This window comes from Chiloscyllium punctatum, chromosome 42 (assembly GCF_047496795.1).
Source record: "Chiloscyllium punctatum isolate Juve2018m chromosome 42, sChiPun1.3, whole genome shotgun sequence".
NCBI classification, from domain to species: Eukaryota; Metazoa; Chordata; class Chondrichthyes; order Orectolobiformes; family Hemiscylliidae; genus Chiloscyllium; species Chiloscyllium punctatum.
In genome coordinates this window covers 8,826,566-8,854,154 of record NC_092780.1, presented here as the reverse complement: position 1 = coordinate 8,854,154, position 27,589 = coordinate 8,826,566, and positions in this window count along the sequence as shown.

The following is a 27,589-nucleotide window of genomic DNA, read 5'->3' as shown; positions in this document are numbered from 1 at the left end:
GTCCAACACTGACTCCTCCAAATCAGGTTACGGTGGTACAGTTAGGGATGGGTGACAGTTGCAGGCTTTGCTATTGACACACACCCCATCAAGTGTAAGGAAAGGAAGACGTTTCCTCATGTAGTCTCTGGTTCTTTTGGGAATCATTTCTTAACTGAGCATCCATCAGCAAACAGGCACAATTAGCTCTATCCGAACACTTCATTTTGCTTCATTACTTAATCACTTCCTAGTTTTCTCTTCTCACAGGAAAACAAAGTATCTCTGAGACAGTGATCTCTCATCCCTGGAATCACCCTAGTAAATCTTTCTTGTCCAAAGATTTAATGTCCTTCCCAAAACACGGAACACTGATTTGAACACAATATTGCAGCTGGGGTCAATCCAATATTTTACACAGGTTTCAGTCCAATAGCTCATTTCGGACAGTGTTAGACTGAGAGGTCGACAGATCCCTGGTTCAGTCCTGGGTTCAGCAAAACATGGAGGTTTAGCATAATGTGCTGAACTTTGTGCTTTTTGTCTTTGTTTATAAAGCCCACAATTTCATTTGATTTTCTTTATTCACTCATAGGACCTGTGCATTCCTGTTTGGTCTAGCTTTATTGTCCATTCATAGTTGCCCTTAAGAAGGTGGTAATGAACTTCCTTCTTGAACTGCTGCAGTCCACACGCTGTAGGTAGACCCACAATGCTATTAGGGAGGGTATTCCAGGATTTTGACCCAGTGGCACTGAAGGAATGAGTTTGGAAGATGCTGTTCAAAGATCTTTAGTGAATTTCTGCTCTGCATCTTGTAGATATTCACTTGAAATCAATTCCCATTACTTCGGATTACAGGGTTTTGCAGTATTCCCAGAGAATAGGCATTCAGCAAAAGGAAATGTGTGGGGAAAGTGGTTTTGGTGTAGCATTTTAATCAAATATATTACAATATAGGGCAGGTGGGACATCAACCAAGACCTTGTAACCTAGAGGTAAAGACATTAATGCCATCATGGCACTTTGTTTTAGAGATTTGCTTTGTATTCCAATTTCATGCAATCTGCCATCCTTACACGATTCACACTGTTGTGCTCAATTCCTAACTATCCACTGAAATTTCCCTAGTGAGCCATTCAGTTTAAGGAGGTGAAGGTGGAACCTGTACATTATAATGGACGAGGCCAGACCACTCAAAACATTCTTAAGTAGACAGCCCTGGACCTAACTTTGCAATTTATTTCAGTAAGTGTACAGTGAAAATTACCAGGAATAAGATAGCTATGTTGACTACTAGATTTTAAAACAGACAAAAAAAAATTTATTCACAAAATTACACAATAAAACACAAAGAACAGAATAAAGAATCCCTATATAACTCAACCTATCCAATTAGACTTAATTATGCTGTTCTGAATACACACAACAATAAGCAAACTCCCTTAAAACCCAGTATAAATGGAACACATGCTTACAGGTTGAAGTTGAAGGGCAGAAAAGAGGCAGAGTTTCCACACAGCCCCCTGTTGAACTTCCCAGTTAAAGACTGAATTAAAACTGCTCAGCTCGCTAAAGAGCTGACCACTCCCCTCTCTTAATACAGGTCACTTCTAAAATATGACCACTTTGGCCTGAAGTTTCATCTGTTCACATATAAACAAAAGGCCTCTCAAAATCCTTTTCATCTCTGTACCAAACCTGACTGATCAGAGTCTGGCCCGGTTTACTACCCCTCTGAAATAAGTCAAGGACAGACTCTCTTTGAGCCAAGCAACAAGCTTTTAGGAAAAAATGGGACTAGCTTTGTGACAACAAGAAGGATGGGTTGCACTTAAACTGGAGGGGCACCAATGGCCTGGGTGGGAGATTTGCTAGAGCACTTTGAGGGTTTAAATTAGTTTGGCAGGAGGATGGGTACCAGAGCTACAGATCAGAGGGAGAGGTAGTTGTCGAATGGGCAGAAATCTAATGCAGAGTCTGTCAGGAAGGATACACAGTTGAATAGGGCAAAGGGATGTGTTAAAGTATGTCTGTTTCAATGCAATGAGTGTCAGGAATAAGAGTGCTGAACTTAGAGCATGGATCAGTACTTGGAATTACGATGTGTGACCATAACGGAAACATAGATTTCACAAGGGCAGGTATGGTGGCTGGATATTCCAGGGTTTAGATCTTTTAAGAAGAACAGAGAGGGGGGTAAAAGAGGAGGGGGAGTAGCATTGTTAATTAGAGAGTGCATCACAGCTGCAGAAAAGAAGGTTGTTGAGGAGGGTTTGTCTACTGAGTCAGTAATGGGTGGGAGTCAGTAACAGGAAAGGAACAGTCACTTTATTGAGTGTTTTCTATAGACCCCCCCCCCCCCCCCCCCCCCCCCCAAATAGCACTAGAGAGATGGAAGAACAAATTCGGCAGCAAATCTTTAAAGGTTGCGATGTAACAGAGTTGTTGTTATGGGTGACTTCAACTTCCCCAATATAGATTGGAACCTCCTTAGTTCAGATGGCCTGGATGGAGCTAATTTTGTCAGGTACCCAAGAAAGATTCCTGACTCAATATTTAGATATACCGACTGGGGGGAGGCCCTATTACGGTTGGTGCTCGGCAACGAGCCAGGCCAGGCCTCAGATCTCTCGGTGGGTGAACATTTCGGTGACAGTGATCACAACTGTCGCACTTTTACCATAGCCACAGAGAGGGATAGGAACAGATAGTATTGGAAGGTATTTAATTGGGGGAGGAGAAATTATACTACTATTAGACAGGAGTTGTGGAGTATAAACTGGGAACAATTGTTCTATGGGAAAAGCATGACAGAAATGTGAAGGCTGTTTAAGGAACACTTGTTGAGAGTGTTGGATAACTGTCTCATTAAGACAGGCAAGCAAGGTAAGGTGAAGAAGCCTTGGATGACAAGAGAAGAGGAGCTTCTTGTCAAGAGGAAGAAGGAAGCTTCCTTGAGGTTGAGGGTGCAAGGATCTGGTACAGCTTTAAAGGATTACAGGGTCACTAGGAAAGAACTTAAAAATGGACTGAGGAGAAGTAGGAGAGAGCATGAAGAAGTCTTGGTGGGAAGGATTAGGGAAAACCCAAAGATGTTCTACACTTAAGTGAGGAATAAGAGAATGATCAGAGAAAGGGTAGGGCCGATCAGTGATAGTGGAGGGTACTTGTGCCTGGAGTTTGAAGAGGTAGGGGAGGCCCGAAATGTGTTTTTTGTTTCAGTATTCATTAGAGAGAGGGACCTTGTTATTAGTGAGAACACTGTGGACTAGGTTAATAGGTGTGTACAGATTGATATTAAGGAAGTGGATATGCTGGAAATTCTGGGAAGCATCAAGGTAGCTAAGTCTCCAGGACCAGACAAGATATATCGAAGGTTTCTACAGGAAGGGAGAGGAATGAGGTTGCTGTGCCTCTGGCGAGCAATCTCTTTGCATCCTCACTCTTCATGGGAGTAGTTCTGGATGATTGGAGGGTGGCGAATGTTGTTCCTCTTTTCAAAAAAAGGGAATAGGGAAATCCCTGGGAATTACAGACCAGTCAGTGATAAGTAAGGTACTGGAAAGAATTCTGAGAGATAGGAGTTATGACTATTTGGAAAAACATAGTTTGATGAAAGATAGTCAGCATGGCTTTATGAGAGGCAGGTCATGCCTCACAAGCCTTGTTGAGTTCTTTGAGGATATGACGAGACAAGTTGATGAAGGTCAAGCAGTGGGTGTAGTGTATATGGATTTCAGTAAGGCATTTGATAAAGTTCTCCACAATAGGCTCATTCAGAATGTTAGGAGGTATGGGATTCAGGGAAATTTGCCTGTTTGGATACAGAATTGGCTGGCTGAAAGAAGACTGCAAGTGGTTGTGGACGGAAAGTATTCCACCTGGAGGTCGGTGACCAGTGATGTTCCACAAAGATTTGTTCTTGGACCTCTGCTCTTTGTAGTTTTTATAAATGACTTGGATGAAGAAGTGAAAGGGTGGGTAAGTAAGTTCTCTGATGATAGAAAGGTCGGTGGTGTTGCAGATTATAGCCTGCAACAGTGCTCGGCACTACAAGATATTGACAGAATGCAGAGTTGGGCTGAGAAGTGGCAGATAGAGTTCAACCTGGATAAATGTGAAGTGATTCATTTTGGAAGGTCAAATTTGAATGCTGAATACAGAGTTAAAGACAGGATTCTTGGCAGTGGGGAGGAACAGCAGGATCTTGGGGTCCACTTACATAGCTCCCTCAAAGTTGCCACCAAGTTGATAGGGTTGTTAAAAAGGTATATGGTATTTTGGTTTTCATTTATGGGGATTGAGTTTAAAAGCCATGAGGTTTGCTGCAACTCTATAAAGCCCTGGTTAGACCACACTTGGAGTATTGTCAAAAGCATGGTGCTGGAAAAGCACAGCAGGTCAGGCAGCATCCAAGGAGCAGGAAAATCAATGTTGCTGGCAAAAGGTTGATTTTCCTGCTCCTCGGATGTTACCTGACCTGCTGTGCTTTTCCAGCACCACACTCTTGGCTCTAATCTCCAGCATCTGCAGTCCTCACTTTCGCCTACTTGAAGTATTGTGTTCAGTTCTGGTCCACTCATTACAGGAAGGATGTAGATGCTTTTGAGAGGGTACAGAGGAGATTTACCAGGATGCTGCCTGGATTGGAGAGCATGTCTTACGAAGAGAGGCTGAGTGAGCTAGGGCTTTTCAAATTGGGAGAAGAAGGAAGAGAGGTGACTTGATATAGGTGTACAAAGGTGATGAGAGGCATAGATATAGTGGATAGCTAGACACTTTTTCCCCAGGGCAGAATTGGCTGTCAGGAGGGGTTATAATTTGAAGGTAATTGGAGGAAGGTTTAGGGGAGATGTCAGAGGTAGGTTCTTTACACAGGGAGTGGTGGAATACACTGACAGTGGTGGCAGTAGAGTCAGGTACATTAGGGACATTTAAGCAACTGCTGGACAAGCACATGAAAGGTAGTAAATTGAGGGGTGTGTAGGTTTGGTTGACTTTAGGCTAAGATAAATGCTCGGCACAACATTGTGGGCTGAAGTGCCTGAAAGGTTCTGTGTTCTAAACCTTTTAAATTCAACCAGGTGTCATTGTGGGATACTTCCCCAGTCTGCCAGAGCATTACCCTAAACATCTAGGGGGTCAGTGACATTACCACAACACCACGATGGTGACCAAGGGGAGTAAACTGTCAGCCTTCAGACAGTTAATGCTCATTGATAACTGAGATTTAATTAACTGTTTGGGTAAAAAGCTACAAGAAGTACATTTTTTCCAGGTGACCATTTGCTAAGTATTTCTGATTGTTCAGCTCTTGAACTTAACCTGTTTTCTGGGATGAGTCAGGTTCTCCCAGAATCACAAACCTGTATTACTTCAGACAGTGCATTAGCTATGCAGACTATCTAATGAGAGAAAATTAATTGCCTTGAGAGATGCAGAATTATCAGTTCATCAAGCTGGAAGAGTTATTAATAACGACATAATTGTCACTTACCTCTTATGTTATTTTGGGTGATTTAAATTCAAGGTTGTTTCAGGGTCATGTGAATTGGCTATTCTCTCTGTGCTAGTCTGTGCAAATATATCCCAGGAACAAGAATCACCAAACCCAATGGTCTAATATTGCTCATTCTATTTTTAGAGCCTGTATCAGTGACAGCTTGATTGCTTCATTAATTACTTCCACGATATTATAAAATAAGATCATCTCAGGTCAAATGACAAGATTTTTCTATTTTTCCAATGAAAACTAATTTCTTAGCTCAATTCCCACACTGTCTGAGTCTTTTGTCCTGCTTGCAAAAGATTGCAGACCTTTTTTGAGGACACTTGTTCATAACAAATAATATTCACTTTCATTTGATTCATGCTGCAGGAAGTAAACACAGAATGGTTAGGATCAATGAAATACTGAATATGGAATCTTGCAGCAAGCACCTCATCAGTCAGGAAGTCAGCAGCCTGGTGTTCTCAAATGGAAGGGTTTCCCTGGGTGGGCTACAGTCAATTCTGAGCTTAATGTAATACTTAAGACTGCTTAATGCTTATACATTTCATCTGCAATAGCACTATTCCATTGTGGATTTCACAATTAATAAATACAATTATAAAGCAATTAACACACAATTGTATTGTTAGTCATGGAGTAACAATTAAGAAGCAATGAAAAAGAAATTGCTAAGGTTTTATTTTAATTATAATCAAAATAATATTCATTTATTTGCAGGGGAGTCATTGGGAAATTTTTAAAACAAAAGACTTTGTGTCCAATTGTATAGTCAGCTTGAAGTTGCAGTTCAGTGTTAATGTCAAAATGCTACTTAACTTGAGATCAATATTTCTCATGTGCATGTATCGTAGCCATTCCTACATCCAACAATTTAAACCAAAGAATTTTCAGGAGATTGATATTAGACTTTCATGGGGGCCTTATTTAACCAGTTAACTTACGGGCTTTTGCCCGAAACGTCAATTTCGAAGCTCCTTGGATGCTGCCTGAACTGCTGTGCTCTTCCAGTACCACTAATCCAGAATTATGAACCCAACTGACTATTGTAGCAATTGGAATCAGGTGAATCTCATTGATTGGGATTGTTAACCTGGGCCAGTCACAGAGCCCTGGCTAACCAATATAAACAGGTGATTCTGATCTACACAGTTACTGTACTTCAGGTGTAACTCAGTTCTTATTAGGGCACTGTTGTTTCACTGGCTGGTTGCAGCTTGTGTGTGTTACTCTTTCCTTTTGAGAAAAGGATGATGTTGATTTTTGTGGCAGAGCTTAGCCCTTCCACTCTTTTTTTTGTTTTTTATGTGTCTTCACTGTTTTTTGGTATTTGGACTGACCCCTTTTGAGAAAATGCATCTTGGGTAGGCCTGGCCCTAGGACTAGGCCTCTAAAGACTGAACACCCAGTTGTGTGCTGGATTGTGCACTTGCTGCATCCTGGAGTTTGGGAGTAGACCCTTAAAAAACATCTTCTCTGTTTGGTGACCAACTTTGAGCTGGCTAGTTGTAGCTGGTGTACTGTGCACAAGTAAATAAAAGGTGACTTGATGATGGGATATCAGCCTCTGCAGTTATTTCAAATATGCTTATTTTGATTGCTATGCTTATGCAGTCAGTGATCTTGAACTAGAAATTAAGCCCAAGATTAGAGAATATATGAAGCAGTTGATATTGATAGAAAGTAACAATGAACAAAGTGTAAAATGGATGAATAATCACATCCTATCAGATTGCATAGGGGTTTTGTTGGTGAAAATTGAGGAAATAGCACTATTTGTGAACCAGCAAGAAATGAGTTAAAAAACCTTTTCCACTAAGCAACAATGAATGGTGAAGCAGATTTCACAAAGAGGATAACTCAATTGGATGGGTTTTTTTCTTATTCATTTATGAGGTGAGGTGGATAGGCCAGCATTTGTTGATGATCCCAAATTGCTCAGAGGGCAATTAAGATTCATCCAAGTTGGTGTAGGTCTGGAGTTACATGTAGGCCAGATCTGGTAAAGATGGCAGTTTCCTTCTCTCAAGGACATTTGTGACCCAGACAGGTTTTTCCAACAATCAACAATGGATTCATGAGCATCCTTTAGATTCTTAAATCCAGATATTTATTGACTTCAAATTCCACTATCTGCTGCGGTGGGATTCAAACCCAGGTCCCCAGAACATTACTTGGGGGGGGGGGTCTCTGGATAAATCACAATAACAATGTTAGGCCATTGCTTCCCCTTGATGTGGTGGCTGATTTGCAATGTATAGTCACAACAGCATGAGTTCGAAACCTGCACTGGTTGAGGTTACCATGAAGGATTGTCCTTCTTAACCTCTCCCCTAATCTGAGGCATGGTGAACTCTGTTTAAGCTGTCACCAGTTATCTCTCTAGTTGTAATGAGACAAAAGCATATCTAATAGGACTTTGGTGACTTTACCTGCTGTAACATGAGCTTATTAAAGCTCTGATTCTATACTGTCACAGCTGATATCTGCTGTTAAAAGTAACAAAACAAATTGGAATGAGAAATAATGCAATGAATGTTGCTGCCCTGTTCATGACATTGTTAGTAAAAGAACATGTCGCATTAACAATGTGTGGAAAATCCTGGAGCAGAATATGTAGAAGCTTTCAATGTTGTCATGTTGCACATTGGTCTGGTTTGGTCATTTTGGATGGTCCATCCATCTCCGTCCCACTGACAGCCAACTGTAAACAACCTCTGTTTATTCACAGTGAGAATTGCGCCATCATGAATTAACTGGACTGAATTGTGTTGCACATTAATGAGTGTCAACATGCCAGCAATTTGTGTCTAAGTGAATGTTCAGCACTAGAACTGAACTAGGAGACCTCAGAAAACACACTTCCAAAATTATATGTATAGAGATCCAAAACAAACATGTAATATACTCAAGACGCTAATCCAGTATTGTGACTTGGATGACAAGTTACAAATCAATTCATATTCACTCTTGGGGTTGAAGTTTAATCTCTTAATGAGACTAGTACTTGCAATCTGTATCCAAAGTAAAACAATTAATTTATAGAGTTTTTGCTTCAATTTTGCCCTTCTCTCCTCCCACAAGAATGTTTCCCAATGCTGTGACCCAAGATCTGTAATGCACACTGTTCATATCTCACTCAAAGTAGCCTCATTTATGACCAACTCCTGAAAAGGAAATCAATGCTCCAAGGGTGGAATTTTCCCAGGTCCGATACCTGCAGTGGGAACATGTGGTGTGATTGGAAGAATGAGATTCTCAAAGTCAAGGAGGAAATTATTCTGATTTTGAACCCGATTTTTTAACATTGAAAGCGCAGCAAGAAATGAGTTTAAAAACCTTTCCACTAAGCAACAATGAATGGTGAAGCAGATTTAACAAAGAGGATAACTCATTTGGATGGGTTTCTTTTTCTTACTCAATTATGAGGTGAGGGCATCAGTGGATAGGCCAGCATTTGTTGATGATCCCAAATTGAAAGAAGATTCACCATGATCTTGCCTGGGCTGGAGCAGTTTAGCTAAATTTCAAAATCACACAACACCAAATTATCATCCAAATGGTTCATCTGAAAGTACAAGCTATGAAGAGAGGCTGGATAAGCTTGGGCTGTTTTCTTTGGAGAGGAGAAGATTAAGGGGGGACCTGCTGGAGGTGTATCAGATTATGAGGGGCATGGACAGGGTGAGTAGAAAGCAGCTGTTCCCCTTAGTGCAAGGGTGAATAACAAAGGGGCATAATTTTAAAGTGAAATATAGGAGGTTTAGGGAGGATTTGAGGAAAGGCTTTTTATGGAATCTACTGCCTTCAAAAAGCACCTGGGTGATCATTCAAAGCTATGGGCCTACTGCAGGAATGTCGGACTAGTGTAGGTCATAATATATTTCTGGTGGTATAGACTCAATGGACTGAATGGCCTCTTCTGCACTGTATGAAACAATGAATGTTGGTACTGAGTGTCAGGGTCTAGTTGCACGCATTAATATCATTATTATCTATTCTTTACTCATTTGTATGCAAGTTGCTTTTCTCCCAAGCAGTGGAGAGAAACTAAATAGCAACAATTCACAATGTGAGAGTAGATTAGATTCCCTACAGTGTGGAAACAGGCCCTTTGGCCCAACCAGTCCACACCACCCCTCCAAAGAGTAACCCACCAAGGCCTATTTACCTCTGACTAATGCACCTAACACTACGGGCAATTTAGCATAGCCAATTCACCTGATCTGCACATCTTTGGACTGTGGGAGGAAATCAGAGCACACACAGGAAACCTTCACAGGCACAAGGAGAATGTGCAAACTCCACACAGACAGTTGCCCGAGGCTGGAATCAAACCTGGGACCTTGGAGCTGTGAGACAGCAGTGCTGACCACTGAGCCGCCGTGTCACCCTTAATGGTAGCTAAGACCCTTGCTTCAATGGGGATAGATTGCATCAAGAGGTTTAATACAAGTAAGTGAAGAGCCTCAGATGATAAAGTGAGGGGTTGGAAACATAAATGGAATAGTTGAGTGGCAACATGGGGATCTGATGATGTTGTCAGGATATGTAAGGCAGAAAGGAACAAGAAGATTTGGTGGCAGTGATGTGGGGTGGAAGCGGGGGGTGTCATTGGTGATGACTACATTGACAGGATGAGCCTGAACCTCAGCCTGTGTCTGGGTTGCCTTCCATTCTCATCCAAATCAGAATGCAAATCTGAATCCCAATCTCAATCCAAGTTTGAAACTGAATCTGAATCCAAATCTCATTCTAAATAGCAAAAGAGGAAAGGAAGTGAAAAATGGCTGCCACTACACCCAGAGCAGGTGGACCAATTGTTGTTTTATCTGCCTGAGGGATCAGTCTCTACTTGTGTTTGATATATTGAACCATGTTGGATTCCCACTGAGCTTGTCAGGGTAAATGCTGAGAAGGTATTTCCCTCATGGGAGAGTCTAGGACCAGACAACATAACCTTCGAAAAAAGGGCGCCAATTTTGGACTGTGATGAAGACGAATTTCTTCTCGTCAGATTCTGAGTCTTTGGAACTCCTTGCCAGAGAAAGCTGTGGGGACAGAGTCCTTGTGAATATTTAAGGCTTAGATAAATACATTATTGATCAGGAGAGGAATCAATAGTATGGGGAAAGCACAACAAAGTGGACAGAGGAATATCAGATCAGCCATGATCCTGTGGAATAGTGGAGCAGGCTTGAGAGGCCAAGAGGCCTACTCCTGTTCCTGTCTCTTATGGTCTTATGGTAAGGCCCTTTAAGGGACAGTTGCATTAATCAGGTACTTATATAATTCAGCTTAAAGACAGCTACTATCACTGAATTCTGCTTGTGAAAGTCCTCAGTGTTGAAATGGGTTGAATATCAATCTTGACTACAAACTATGTCATTGATCATTTCCAGGTATGCACAGCTATCTTTATGAGGCAGACGTAATAACAGGTGACCTATAAAGACTCAGGTATGGCCTGCAATTCTCAAAGCCATTGCAAGGTCACACTGGCTGCAGAAGGTGTGGAATTACTTCCCTCTCATACTGATCTGTAAGTATTTAACAGCACATTCTTATCTGCACTTCTGCCTTTCTTGGGTAATGTGGAGGAGGGCAGGGACAAAGTTTGACTAACCCTTCTGTATTTAGAATCTCTTACTGTATTTGTGTGTTATGGCTTCTGCTACATATGTTGGAATAAGGTCCTCTATTCAAAGACATTCCATGATCGTCCTTGTCAGACACCTGCATGTCACACTGTATAGAGGACAAGGGTAAACTCTTAATTGTGTGTCCTTGCTTCCTGTGCCTTGCACACTAGATCAGGCAGAGAGGGAATGTAATGGATACTGAAGATGCAGGGAGGGTGGGAATAGCTTTCTGAGGAGGAAGGTTAGGGCATTGAGCAGGAGGGATATCACCTTCACCAAGTTAAAGTGGTGCAACCTAGGCACAGCAGGTCAGACTGCAAGTTAAAGGATATTGGCTTCCAAGAGGTCTGAACTGGGTAAAGTCATCCTTCACTGATGGCTCAAAATGCAAGAAGACCCTCATTTAGTCTCAAAAAATATTCTTTGTTGATTGTTCTTTCTTCAATTTTCCTGCCGTTCAAGTAAATGTTAATGTTAACAACTGTTTAAAGGTTTGGCAACAGATGCTACTCCTGGATTCAACAATAACAAGATGTTTGCTATGGCAAAAGTGAGGGCTGCAGATGCTGGAAACAAGAGTTTAGATTAGAGTGGTGCTAGAAAAGCACAGCAGGGCAGGCAGCATCCGAGGAGCAAGAAAATCAACGTTTTGGGCAAAACGTTGATTTTCCTGCTCCTGATGCCGCCTGACCTGCTATGCTTTTCCAGCACCACTCTAATCTAAACTAAAAGATGTTGGGTGTGAGGGGAAAGAGCAGCACTCCTTCGGACAGGGTTCTGTTATGTTATAGCACTAAGGATGAATGGCCTCTCCATCTTCCTCTTTACAGCTACAGTTACAATGACAGCTGGTCCGTAGGGTGGTGTTGCAATGGGGTGATTCATTTATGAATACGACCTTCCATTTCGAATGAGTCATTACCCCAGCCAGCTCAGAAGCTTTTATTTTCTTTTTGTTACCCCCCCCCCCCCCCCACACTCCATAAACTGTGAAGGGTTGTGCATGACTAGTAGTATTTCCAAAACAGTGCGTTAAATATGGCACCAGTGACATGAATCCCAGACGAATCTGTTAGCAGTGGATACTCCATATTTATGTTCCCCTTTGCCCCTGAGACTATAAAGTGTGGTGAAGACTATGTCTCCGGCTACAGCATAACATGGGTTTGTTTTGAAGCTGTAACTTCACTAGAGTTGAGCATCAAAACAGGAGGCTTCACTGTTGCTCTACTGCATTGCCCCTTTAGCCTCCCTGTCCCAGTCAGATTCACCTCCTCACTTTTAAATCCAAAAGCCAGACTGTCTGTTATTCCTGAAGATTTCTTTGTCCTTTAACTTGAAGTGAGGTTCCACAATTTCACAAGGATAAAAGCTGGCAAAGGACACAGTGGTTTTGAACTGTGTACCTGTTTATGTAGGAACTATGGGATGAGGGAGTCTAATGACAACAGACTCAAAGCAGTAAGACAACAGCAGCTGGAGAAAATCCAGTAGAGGTGAAAATTTCAACAAGTAATAAAAATGTAAACTTTTTATAGCTTAGAGCATATATGTATATATGTGAAATGAATTCAAAGCAGAGATGCACAGTGATAGCAATAGATAAAGAGAAAGTCAGTTAAATAGATAAACAGCAGGACTGCATCCAGTTTCCATATTATGAAATATGCCTGTGACAAGACCGGATTCATCTTAATCTCACTGTTGAGGGCAGCTTTGGATCCAAATTCATTTAAGTTGGAACCTCTGTTCCTATCTCCTTATCCCACTGCCAGCACTTAATCAAACAGCTCACTGATGCAATAATTTAATTTCAGAAAAATAAAAATTTGTTCAGTGTTGGAGTACATTTTCCAGCCCATGATTTTCTGCAGATGTGAGTACGTACATTGGAAACTGGACAGGAAATCAAGGACTTGGTTAGTTTACTACCTTTCCACACAGACCAGTTATTTAATTATTTAACAGATTTGCTTCCAGTTTCAAAATAAACTCTTGCGTGCAGAAAACTGCATTATGAGTGCTGACAGAAACTTTGCAGCATTTATAAGCTTGGTTTCTCATTTAACAGCCGTGTATGACAGCGCTGAACACAACAGGACATTTTTGTGGTAAAAGGAAAGCTTGTTGTTAGATGGACCAACGCAGATCCATTCCCTATAAACTGCACAGTGCAATTTTATGGTTAGGTCAGACATTTCGTAGACTCTCCTCATAAAACTCATTCACTTGCAATATACTTTGTTTAAAAGTAGCCTATTTAATCATGCACAATTCAATCTAAGCGCAGCCATGTTTACATGCTTTGCAACATCTTGTTGTTTAACGCATTTGTTAAAGAGGAGCTAGTTTGTGTTACATGGAATTGTTCCTTAAGGGCCAAATTGTTTAATCTTAGATCTTAAAATTCTTAAATGGTAGAGATTGGAGCCAATGCACAGCTCCCTTTACAGACTGGCCAAGGAACGTGCCCGCGCTTAAGATTCAATAAGGAGAACAGAGAACACAGTTCCAAACCAGACTGTTGGCCATGTTACTATTGGCTAACAGGCTTTAACTAGTTCACTCAGGCTGGGCAATCTTTAATATCCATTTTTATCTGCTAGCCTCCAGTTGATGGCAGCTTAAATTGGAGCTTAGAACCACAGGCTCAAATACCCTTTGAAATACCTTGTTGGCATGGAGACCAAGAGAAGGCACTTGCTCAAGAAACAGCCTTATCCAATAATCCCACATGCACACATACGGAACTGGTGCAGCTTTGAAATGGTTGCCGAGGGTGACAAAATTTGGGATTGGGAGGGAGTGAGAACAACAAACCCATAATGAAAAAAATCTACATAAAGCTTCATGTTGTTAGGAGCACCTCCCCATAATGTTTTCCACAAAGAAGCTGAAATATTGGAATTTTCCGAGCAAATCCAGCCCACCTGCCTTTGTCCAATCATCCTTTAACCAGAGCCTCCCATTTCCTCATGTGACTCTGTCCAAACATAACATTCCCTTCCCCTTCCCCTCTCCTGACTGATTTCTTTGATAACAGTTATCCCACCTCCCTATTCCCACCATCTCTCCCACTCCGCATAGTGATTGTAATGAGGTTAGCAAGGTGTATCTCATAGAATATGAGTTCCCAGAATTGGACCAGATTAAGGAGTCCTGGCTGACAGATAGAAACAAGAGTGTCATGGATTCTGCTCAGTCTAGGAGCTAGCTCTGTTCTAGCTGAGTCAGTGTCATGTACTTTACACATGTGAATAAAGGGTGACTTGGTGATGGGATAATGACCTTTCCAGAGTTATTTCACACCATACTTGTCCTCTCCATTGCTTTTGATGCAGACACCAGATGCTTTTGCCCCTCCCACTGCAGCAGCATCTCCCTCTGAAATGGCAGTGGTCTGGCAATAAACAGTGGAGTGGGGAAATGCAAATGATGGTATTTCACCCGACAGACGTGGTTGGGGAATGTGGTGCATGTGAGATTCCTCTCTCAGACCTTATCCGGGTCATGAGGCATCTGCAGAACAATATCCTACAAGAAACTCAGTAAAGAAAAAGAACCAGGAACCAAGATGAAGTTAACTCAAAGGCTCAAGCCAAGATCAAAGTGAAATGACAATTTTACTGATGGTCTCACAAGTTGAAGCAAATCTTCAGGAACAGTATCTGAGTACGATGACCTTGTCACCGTATTGACAGACTATTAGTCCAGAGATCCAGGTAATTTTTCTGGGGATCTAGATTCAAACTGTGACATGGCAGACAGTGGATTTTAAATTTGATTTTTTTAAAAAAATTGATGACCATGTCACTTATTGCATTGTTGACCCACAACCCATCTGGTTCACTAAAATAATTGCAGACGCTGAAGATCTGAAACAAAAACAAAATGCTGGAGAAACACAGCAGGTCTGGTAGTATCTGTGGAGAGTTCTGAAGAAACATCACTCGATTTGAGATGTTAATTCTGCTGAATTTCTCCACCTGCTTCACTAATGACGAATGGGGAAGGAAATCTGCCATCCTTACCCAGTCTCCTCTACATATGACTTCAGCCCCAGAGTAATGTGGTTATGTTGAAGTGCCCTCTGTGCAAATAGAGATCGAAAATAAATGCTGGCCACGAATAAATATTTTTTTAAAAAGACCAGATTAAATCCACCAGGCTCAGGATTTCAAATGACATGGGTCTGCTAACTGTTTGAACTGCACTAACTCTGCAACTTGACTCCTGGATGATGGTAATGACGATTGGGACATGGACCTGAATGAATTTAGCACTTCAATTTCCATAAAGGCAGTCACTAAAGAAAATGGCGCTATTACAAAGGATACTGGCCAATGGAGAACAAATGCACTACCTGTGGCTCTGTTGTTCCATGCCAAAGAGTTTTGCATTTTGCTTCTGTGACCAGCATGATGATTGATGGGTCATCTCTTGTCTGATCAAGGATCAAAAGATTTTGGTTGGAGCAGCACAGGAGAAATGCAGTGAACGTTTGCAGAATTTTCAAAAGTGGGAAGAACTTGAACTGTGACTGGAAAGCCAGAAAACCGTTGAAAATTTGCACCTCACTAAGCAAGAAAAAACGTAGGCAGCAAATTTCTAGAGACTGATTGATTGATTGCTTCAGTAAGAATGGCTGGCTGCCAAAGCCTGGTCGTTTGGGGAATACAGGAAGTACAGCACACTTCTGATAATGGGAACTTCCTGAAATTTGTTTGACCTATTTTGGATGAGGATTTTCACAGGTTGCCCAAAGCTAGGGATCGTAAATATAAGATAGTAATTAATAAATCCGATAAGTAATTGACAATAAATCTTTTTTTTCTCACAGGGAGTCATTAGAATGTTGAACTGAGGCTCATGGGGTTTGTTGTTGCAAAGAAGCACCAAAGAGGAAACTCGAGAAAAATTTAAAAGGGACCTAAGTGGCAACTTTATCACACAGAGGGTGGTATGTTTTTGGGAGGAGCTGCCAGAGGAAGTGGTGGAGGCTGGTACAATTACAACATTTCAAAGGCATCTGAATGGGTATATGAATAGAAAGGGTTTCGAAGGATATGGGCTGCGTGCTGGCAAATGGAACTAGATTAGGTTGGGATATCTGGTTGGCATGGATGAGTTGGGCCAAAGGGTCTGCTTCCATGCCCTATGACTCTATGTTGTTAAGGAGAGAAAGGGATATGGTTATGCAGCTAACATGCACCAGTTGGGCCAAATGGCCTGTTTGTATGGCAATAAATGTCATTAAGAACACAGATTACAATGGGTCTTCACAGTTTTTAGCTTTGAGTCACTACCCTCTGACAAATTGATTGAGCCTTATCTTCAGGTAGAATTCTTGATGTATTGAGGATTGCTGAGCCATGGCTAATGCTATGATTTTGCTAAGGGGCAGGAGGAGGAAGAGACAGTCTCCAAATACCCTTCAGTTGCATGCTGCACCATCAGAGGGACAGAATGAGGGAATGCTGCAATGTCAGAGGGAAGGTATGAGTGACCGTACTGAGGGAGCATTGGAAGTGTTGCTGGTGTTATTTCTCTCAAACTGTCCAGCCAACTGAGCTAACAGGTCCTCCCCTTTGTTTTCTTTATTTAATGCAAACAGCACACCCCTCTGAACTTTTTAGTCTTCTTCAAATACTCCCCAACAGAAGTGGAGGTGCGGGGGATGTCTTTGCGTGTGCTGTGGTGATGGGATGGTTGTCAAAGTCCATGCGACATACTATCCCTGGAATTCCCTTAACTGTAGCAATCGATCTCTATTTGTTACGTGGTAACGGACCCAGATATGAGACATGAAAACCCCCAGTGATGGAGAACTTTGGAAATCTTCGAACCAAAAGCACCCATTGCATCCAAACATGCAACGGCCATCATTACATCAGGTCTAACACTCTACTCTATTCCAAATGCCAGTTCCTCCGAATGAAAGTGTTCCAGGTACATGTCAATTTTCTGTGCCATCAGAAAGCTGGGCTGTGATGACAGAGCTGGCGAAAGGATCAGATGTCAACATTTATTTCTGATGGTCATGACTGGGGGAATTAACACTGCCCAGGACAATGAATAAACTCTTCTGCTGTATTCCACATAACTTCATAGGATTTCTTACACCCACTGGTGAGGGGGAATAGGAGGCGCGTCTTTGGCACCTGATATGAGAGATTGCACTTCTATCTGCTCTCTCAGTACTACCCTCCGACAGAGTGGCGCTCCCTCGGTACTGCCCCTCTGACAGCGCAGTGCTCCCTCTGCGCTGCCCTGTTGCTGCCTCTCTGACAGAGAGGTGCTTCCTCAGGGGGGACTGCATTAATGAGGTCTGCAGGATATGGTTTGAACTACAACTTGCCTACTCAAGTGAGGCAGCTGCCAACTGAGCCAAAGGTATCCGACGTAAACTGCAAATTGTTATTTAAGGATGTGTTACAAAATCGAACTACATCATGGATTATATAAACCAACATAAACCACAGTATGATACAGTCTGTCCTCCATTTATGATTCTGTACGTCATACCAAGGTCTAAAACCTTGAATTAATCCAGCAGGTTTCCTGCTTCTTGGAGTATTAGCTGGAAACTTACCTCACGTGCAGTACAAGCAGCAAGCTGTAATCGCTGTAAATGCTCGACAGCTACAGATCACTGACAAACCCTTTAAGAGTTTAGTGCCCAGTACCTCCCTCCTCCATCTCCCTTGAGAAAGGAAACTGCAATGTTCCTGGAGCCTTAAGTTTGATTTGCTTCAATGGAAACCGCAGGAGAGCAAGAAGAGATGGGCCCCAAGTTTAATGTCCCACTGGAAAGACCAATTACTGAAAGCAGGGAAACAGCCTCATTTAGCCACTAGACACTTTAATTTCTGCCTCTAGACTGAATGAACATATTAAATTCATTGGGTGTAAATTGCGCTTGAAATTGCATTGGTTCAGTTTCAGTTCAAATTTCTGTTCAAACTTATCTGACTAACCCCTTCCATGAACCATCCATCATCATAATTGAAGATATTTATTTTGGTGCTTCAGAAATATTAACTGATGCTATTAGTGATGGGCAATAAATGCTGGTACTGACACCCACATGCCATGACTGAAGAAGGAAAAATATAATGTGTGGTAACCTGACACAATTTTCTGACTAATGGGGGTTGGTTAGTTCAGTGGGCTGGATGACTAGTTTGCAATACAGCATTACATTAGCAGCATAAGTTCAAGTCTCACACCAGCTAAGATTAACATGGAGAGTTCTCCTTCATAATCTCTTCTCCTTCACCTCAGTTTAAACCAACACCAGCTGTATGTCCCTGAGGGAGTGGGACTGGGGCCGCTTCACCTTGTCATGAATTCAGCTGAAGATTATTTCATTGCTGGAAGTAAGCTTTTAATGAGGGTCTGTAGAATAATGGGATTAATCAGAAGCATGTATAACGTGGTAATGATACCAGAGTCACATAATTACGTACAGATGCTGGGAGTGAGCAGACACTGCTAGACTGGATCTACAGCAGGTGGTGAGGGAACCAACAAGAGGGAAAACATACTTGACCTCATCCTTTCCAATCTGCCAGCTGCAGATGTATCTGTCCATGTAGGTATTGGTAAGAGTGACCACCCCACAGTCCTTATGGAGACAAAGCCCAGCCGTGACACTGAGAATCATCTCCATTGTGTTGTGTGACACTATCACCATGCTAAATGGGACAGATATTAAACAGATCTTATGACTCAAGACTGGGCATCCATGAGGTGCTGTGGACCGTCAAAAGCAGCAAAACTGTATTCCAGCACAATCTGTAACCTCCTGGCCTAGCATATGCCCCACTAAGCCAGTACCATCAAGCCAGGGGATCAACCCTGGTTCAATGGAGAGTGCAGGAGGGCATGCCAGGAGCAGCATCAGGATACCTAAAAATGATGTGTCAACCTGGTGAAGCTACCAAACTAGAGTAAAGGCAAGGACTGACTAGGGATAGTCAACATGGCTTTGTCCATGGGAAATCATGTCTCACAATTTGATTTAGTTTTTTGAAGAAGTAACAAAGAGGATTGATGAGGACAGAGTGGTGGATGTGATCTATATGGACTTCAGTAAGGCATTCGACAAGGTTCCACATAGTAGACTGGTTAGCAAAGTTAGGTCTCATGGAATACAGGGAGAACTAGCCATTTGGATACAGAACTGGCTCAAAGGTAGAAGACAGAGGGTGGTGGTGGAAAGTTGCCTTTCAGATTGGAGGCCTATGACCAGTGGTGTGCCACAAGGATTGGTGCTGGGTCCACTACTTTTTGTCATTTATATAAATGATTTACATATGAACCTAGGAGGTATAGTTAGTAATTTGCAGATGACACCAAAATTGGAGGTGTAGTGGACAATGAATAAGGTTACATAAGAGTACAATGGGATCTTGATCAGGTGGGCCAATGGGCTGAGGAGTGGCAGATGGAGTTTAACTTAGATAAATGCGAGGTACTGTGTTTTGGAAAAGTAAATCAGAGCAGGATTTATATACTTAATAGTAAGGTCCTGGGGAGTGTTGCTGAACAAAGAGACCTTGGAGTGCAGATTCATAGCTCCTTGAAAGTGAAGTTGCAGGTAGATAGGATAGTGAAGAAAGTGTTTGATATGCTTTCCTTTATTAGTCAGAGCATTGAGTATAAGAGTTGGGAGGTCATGTTGCAGCTGTACAGGACATTGGTTAGGCCACTTTAGGAATATTGTGTGCAATTCTGGTCTCCTTCCTATTGGAAGAAAGTTGTGAAACTTGAAAGAGTTCAGAAAAGATTTACAACGATGTTGCCAGGGTTGGAGGATTTGAGCTACAGGGAGAGGCTGAATAGGCTGGAACTGTTTTCCCTGGAGCGTCAGACGCTGAGGGGTGACCTTAGAGAGGTTTATAAAATCATGAGGGGCATGGATAGGGTAAATAGACAAGTTCTTTTCCCTGGGATGGGGGAGTCCAGAACTAGAGGGCATAGGTTTAGTGTAAGAAGGGAAAGATATAAAAGTGACCTAAAGGGCAACCTTTTCATGCAGAGACTAGTGTGTGTATGAAATGAGCTGCCAGAGGGACTGATGGAGGCTGGTCCAATTGCAAAATTTAAAAGGCATCTGGATGGGTATATGAATAGGAAGGGTTTAGAGGGCTATGGGGCAAATGCTGGCAAATGGGACTATGTTGAGTTGGGATATCTGGCATGGACAAGTTAGACCAAACGGTCTGCTTTTGTGTTGTACACCTCTATAACTCTATAACGCTACTTATATGCAGAACATGATAAGTAGCAAGTGATAGGCAGAACTAAGCAATCCCAACAGATCTAAGCTCCGTATTGCTGCCACATCCAGTAGTGAATGGTGGTGGATAATTAAACAACTCACTAGAGAAGGAGGCTCCTCAAATATTCCCATCTTCAATAATGGAAGAGCCCAACACACAAGAATGCAAAAGATAATGCTGAAGAATTTGCTCCAAACCTCAGGCAGAAGTGCTGAGTGAATGATCTGGCATCACTGATACCTGTCTTTGGTCAATTCAATTCACTCCACATGGTATCAAGAAATGGTTGGAGACACTGGATACTGCAAAGGCTATGGGCCCTGACAACATTCTGGCAATAGTACTGAAGACCTGTGCTTCAGAATATGCCACTCCCCTAGCCAAGCTGTTCAATACAGTTACAACACTGGCATCTACCTGCTAATGTGGAAAATTGCCCAGGTACGTATTGTATACCAAATGTTGGAGAAATCCAACCTGTGCATTTAATGCCCCATTAGTCTACTCTTGATCATAAGTAAAGTGATAGAAGTGTCATCAACAGTGCTGTCAAGCAGCACCTGCTCAGCAATAACCTACTCAGTGACATCCAGTTTAGGACCACTCAGCTCCTGACCTCATTACAGCCTTGGCTCAAACATGGACAAAGGAGCTGAATTCCAGAGGGGAGAAGACAGTGACAGCCCTTGACATGAAGGCTACATTTGACCGAGTGTGGCATTAAGGAGCCTGAGCAAAAGAAATTAATGGGTATTGGGCAAACTTTCCGTTGGTTGGTTTCATACCTGGCACATAGGAAGATGGCAATGGTTGTTGGAGGTCAGCCATCTCAGCTCCAGCACATCTCTGCAAGAGTTACTCAGGGTTGGGCCCGATGTCCAAACATCTTCAACTGCTTCATCAATGACCTTCTCTCCATCAGAAGGTCAGAAATGGGGATGTTCACTGACAATGTTCAGCACTATTTGCAGCTCCTCAGATACTGAAGCAGTCCAGGTTCAAAGGCAACAACATCTGGAAAATATCCAGGCTTGAACTGAAAAGTGGCAAGTAACATTTGCAACAGACAAATGGCAGACAATGACAATCACCAATAAGGGACAATCTAACCACTATTCCTTGACATTCAATGGTGCTACCATCACTGAGTATCAACTATCAACATCCTGAGGGTTACCATTGACCAGAGACTCAACTGAACTCACCACACACAAAAAAAGATTGGCAACAAGAGTAGGTCAGGAATACTGTGGCGGGTAATTCACCTCCTGTCTCCCTAAAGCCTGTCCACCATCTAGGCACAAGTCAGGAGTGTGATAGAATATTTCCCACTTTCCTGGATGGGTGCAGCTCCAACAATACCCAAGAATGTTGACACCATCCCGGGACAAAGCAGGCTATTTGATTGGCACCACATCTGTAAGCATCCACTGCCTCCACCACAGACATTCAGTAGCAGCAGTATGTACCACCTACAAGATGCACTTCCGAAATTCACCAAAAGATCCTTGGATAGCACTGCCTGAAACCACGGCCACTTCCCTCTAGAAGGACAAGAGCAGAAGATACATGGGAACACCACGATCTGCAAGTTCCCCTCCAAGTCACTCACAGTTCTGACTTGGAAATACCTCGGCAATTCCTTCAGAGTCACTGGGTCAAAATCCTGGAATTGCCTCCCTAGGGGCATTCTGGATCTATCCACAGCCAATGGACTGCAGTGGTTCAAAAGGCAGTTCACCACCCCCTTCTCAAGGGGCAGCTAGGCATGGGCAATAAATGCTGACCCAGCCAGCAACCCCCACATTCCACAAATAAAGAAAAGGTATGGAAAGGGGAGGCTATGAGAATGTATGTTTGGATCAAGCTGTAACTAAAGTGTTCCATAGAAAATTCCATAAATTCCAGCAGCAGTACTTGAAAAGACTAAATCGATTTAGATTACAAACACACAACAAATCAATGACTAGTCCACAATCTCTGACTGATATTTTAGAAAACTCAACATTTCTGAAAACCACAAATCATTTGTTTAATTGTTGTACACTACTTTTTTTCTTAATCGTTTAAATACTTCATTAAAAAACTTAAAACATGCATACTAGAAAGCAAGCTCAATTTGGAGAGTTTTTTTGAGCAAGTGGAAGCTCACCCTTCTCAGTCTATTGATCAGATGGAGGTCAATCTAGCGACCTGGATCATGTTCAGGGGAAATTGATTTTTAAACCAATGTTAATGATTACTTTAGTACAAAAATAACATTGGTATGATTTGAAGATCCACAATTGCTTATTATTTGTCATCCATACAACCAATACAAAGTGTAGCCAAAAGCAAAATACTGCAGACACTGAAAATCTGAATGATACACAAAAGGTGGTTGAAATACTCAGCAGGTCTGGCAGCATCTGTGGGGAAAATCGACATTTTGGGCATACGCCCTTCACCATTCCTGACGAAGGGCTTATGCCCGAAACATCAATTCTCTTGCTCCTTGGATGCTGCCTGACCTGCTGCGCTTTTCCAGCACCACTCTAATCTTGACTCTGATCTCCAGTATCTGCAGTCCTCACTTTTGCCTTTTCATCAGAACGGTCTACCCTGCTTTTTTAAGGTGCTGATGTTGGACTGGGGTGGACAAAGTCAAAAGTCACACAACACCAGGTTATCGTCCAACAGGTTTATTTGAAATCACAAGCTTTCGGAGCGCTGACCCTTTGTCAGGTGAAGTGGACACTTCACAAGTTCGGAAAGCCTGTGATTTCAAATAAACCTGTTAGACTATAACCTGGTGTCGTGTGACGTCTGATTGCTTCTTAAAGGCAATCATTTCATCGACACGTGGGAGGGGTTTTATTTTTGTGCACGTGGAATATACAGCAAAATGCTCATTTTGTTTTGAACCTGAAGAAATACAAATCACAAAACTGTCTTTGCAGCCACGAGATTTTCTGAGTCAATGTTGAGAATTCACCCTTTTCAAACTCAACTTTCTTGAACTGCAAATTACTGTTTTATTTCTTCCATCAAACTGTCAGCCAATAATACTCAAACAGCTGATACATTGAAACAACGTTAGAACAGAAAGGTTACACTATATAATGCATAAAAAGATTATTTGAGAGAGATTGAAGTTTTTTAACCTCAGCTTCTTTTTATTCATTACAATCGCTGACGGGAATAGTTCTTCCTCAGGAATTATAGCACCATTCTCAGTACTTAAATCAAATTTGTCACAACCACTCAGATGGCACATCACATTTCATTCCAATTCATCTACATATCCACTCATTTGTCCATTCATCTATCCACCCCGAATCAGATGCTTGATAAATTTTATATAGTGTTTCTTACGCTCTAATTAAGTTTACCTAAGCTCAAAGTTATGGTGTCACTCAGATTTTTGTAACTAAATACGCAAACTATTCAAGGATATTTTAACACACCATTTGTAAAGCCACTGTGGTTTTTCTTTATCGGTTACCTGTAGTGGTGTCCAGGGAATTAGGTTTTTAATTCTTGGAAACTCCAGGGCTATCTTGTTGACCGATCAATGAGGAAATTACATGCTAACTCTCCTAGATTGGTTTGACTCTGTGAAGCGGTTGCTTGTAGGTTCTCTCTCTCTCTATTCTTAAATGCCACAGTGATCTTGTCAATTTATCCAGTCCTCCTTCCTGCTGAGTTTTTTTTTGCCAGCTCTTGGACTATAGACTCTCCCAGGTATTACAAAATATGCAGCAAGACCTGTTAAAGATCCTCCTTTTCATGGGACCTACTGCCGTTGAGATTTAAGTTTCAGAAATGGGTTAGATCTTATACTTTTTTTTCCATTGCTTATGTGTCTCTGACAAAACTCATAGCAACCAGTCTATCTGCAGACAATACAACCACATAAATCATCATCATCTTTCCAAACTGACTTTAGATTACTTTCACAATAACAAAACTAACTTGCTGGTACTCTTGTTGGAAATGCAAACAATCCCTTCAGAAAATATTTGCATTCTATTACCTGCAAAAGGACACTGATTGGTGTGACATATTGTGTTACAAAATTAGTCCCATTTGCTCTTCATTTGTCAGGAACCAGAAGCAGCAAGGATAGATTTCTGCCCCAATATCCATCTCCAAAAAGTAAAAGCCGGAATCAGCTCTGCTGGGATTGGGACCCAAAATCTTTTGGCTTTGAATCTCTGGCTGCAATTCTCCTCAGGGCTCTTCCTGCTCCAACACTAGCTTTAGTCGAAGTTTTTGTCCATATTTGGGGTTTTGTGTCAACGTTAGGGCAACAAAGGGAGTGGTGCTTCAATGAACTCATGGCCTACAACTCAACAGAATGTCTACGCCATCTCAGACAATATGAATGCATTTACAGTAAGACCTCTCAGTCTTACCAGTGGAAAAATCCCCGAGTCTCATTTGGAACAACTTTAGAATTCACTCCTTTTCAAGTCCCAACTGCTCCAGAGAGATCTTATGACATTTTCTCAACAGATTAAAATAGCTGTAACCACAGAATGAGGCAAGGGTTCATTCAAGGATATGTCCCCGATATTGGGTCAGCCCATTGAGAATTTTGACCTTTTCCTGATTGTGTCACAGGTGGAATGTAGAGGTTACCACAGAAGATTTTCACTTAATTACAGTGAGAATGCAAAGCAGTTCCATTTTCGACATGGTAGAGAAATAATAAAATGTGTTTTATATCATTTAGAGATTTGTAGTGAATACTCACTGTCACATTGATTATCTGCCCATTAGAGTCTCTTGACTTTGCATTCACTATGTTATTAGTGGACTAATATGATGTTTAAATTCATATCAACGCAAAACTAATTAAATCACAATCCATATTATGTCAGAGTTTAAAAGATGTCATTATGTCCAATGAGAGCAGTGAATGAGAACCAGTCCCAGTTCCAGCTGATAATACTGTCTCCTGCTGCCCTTAGAAAAGTAACTCTCAGGAAGCTCAAGTCCAAGGCTCACTTTTGTTTTGAGGTACTTGATCTCAGGAAGCATTGCATAATAGCAATCAATATTCCCAGAATATAGTAAGGAAAATTAGTAGAGCTTCTTTCTCCTCATTCCTCTCCCGTATTCCTTCTCAGCATATTTGCCTGCAGTCTTTAGAAAGATTAGTTTTGTGCATATGCACAATGTACAACATAATAATGGATTGTAGGCCTGACAGACCCATGGCAGTACAAATGTTGGACAGGACACTCCACTCCACTCACTCTATGGCTTCGGGAAGTGTCAATATTCCTACTTCATTGGATTTTTGTATTAGTCTCTTACATGTGACTGTGTTTGTGATTTCTTGCACCTTTGGAATTTATTCTCAAAGTTCCTGCTGAACAGACTGTCTAAGCTCACTTGTCAAGAATGGTCACTTTAAATCAACAGTGTGGTTTGCAACCTCATTAGGGTGAGACGCAGGAACAGGAGGAGACCATTCACCATTCCCTTGAGCCTGGGTTTGACCATTTAATGAGATCACAGCTGGTCTGTGGTCCAACTCCATATACTTGCGTTTGACCCATATCCCTTAATATCTTTGCTTTACAAAAATACATCTAAATCAGACTTAACATTAACAACAGTGAGCTTCTATATCCCAGCATGGATGGATAATGTGGCTCCGACACCTCCATGGATAAATGAACACAAGTTCTGCAACACAATATGGACAGATACTGCATCTCAGTGTGGACACTTTATAGGTTTGTTAGTCCAAAATAAATCAGTCCATTCAAGATAGTAGGGGAGAAAATTGACAAGTCCCTTGATGAACATAAGCCATAATGAGATCAATGTATAATTAGCATTGATCAACACACAGAGAGTAGGTTTCAGCAAGAGAACACATCAGTGGAGAACTGGATTATATATGTGAGGGCCAAATTGCAATACAGATCGAACATACAAACTCATTTAATGAAGGTGTAGAAAATAATAAAGTGATTAGAATGTGCATGTGTGGCCTAATTATTTCAGCTGAACTGTTTGGTTGAGAGTAAGGCAGGCTGCAAGTGGAGTCACAGCAAAGCTGGAATTGGCAGTTCTTCGTTTCCCAGGGATTACCTGCTTTTAGAGTCATAGAGATGTATAGCACGGAAACAGACCCTTCAGTCCAACTCATCCATGCTGACCAGATATCCTATATTAACCTAGTTCCATTTGCCAACATTTGGCCCATATCCCTCTAAACCTTTCCTATTCATGTACCCATCCAGATGCTTGTTAAACGCTGTAATTGTACCAACCTCCACCACTTCCTCTGGCAGCTCATTCCATACACGCACCAGTCTCTGCATGAAAGAGTTATCCCTTAGGTCCCTTTTAAGTTGTTCCCCTCTCACTATAAACCTATGCCCTCTATTTTTAGACTCTCCTACCTGGGAATAAGACGACAGCTATTCATTCTCTCTGTGCCCCTCATGATTTTATAAATCTCTGAGGTCACCTCTCAGTCTTCAATGCTCCAGGAACAACAGCACCAGCCTATTCAGACTTTCACTATAGCTCAGACCCTCCAACCCTGGCAACATTCTTGTAAATCTTTTCTGAACCCTTTCTAGTTTAACATCATCCTTCCTTAGCAGAGCAACCAGGATTGAATGCAATATTTCAAAAGTGGCCTAACCAATGTCCTGTACAGCAGCAAAATGACTTCCCAACTCCTCTACCCAATGCTAATAAAGGTAAGTGTATCAAACGCCTTCTTCACTACCCTGTCAACCTGTGACTCCACTTTCAAGGAACAATGAAACTTTGTTCGGTAACACCGCCAGGACCTGTCCATTAAGTGTATAAGTCCCACCCTGATTTGCCTTTCCAAAACGTTGAACCTCACATTTATCTAGATTAAACTCCATTTTTCACCCCTCAGCCCATTGGCCCATCTGATCAAAGTCTCATTGTACTCTGAGGTAACCCTCTTCACTGTCCACCACACCTCCAACTTTGGTGTCACCTGCAAACTTACTAACTATACCTCTTGTGTTCATACCCAAATCATTTATATAAATGACAAAAAGCAGTGGACCCAGCACCAACCCTTGTGGCACGTCACTGGTCACAGGCCTCCAGTCCAAATACAAACCTTCCACCACCAACCTACATCTCCTACCCTGAAGCCAATTTTGTATCCAAATGGTTAA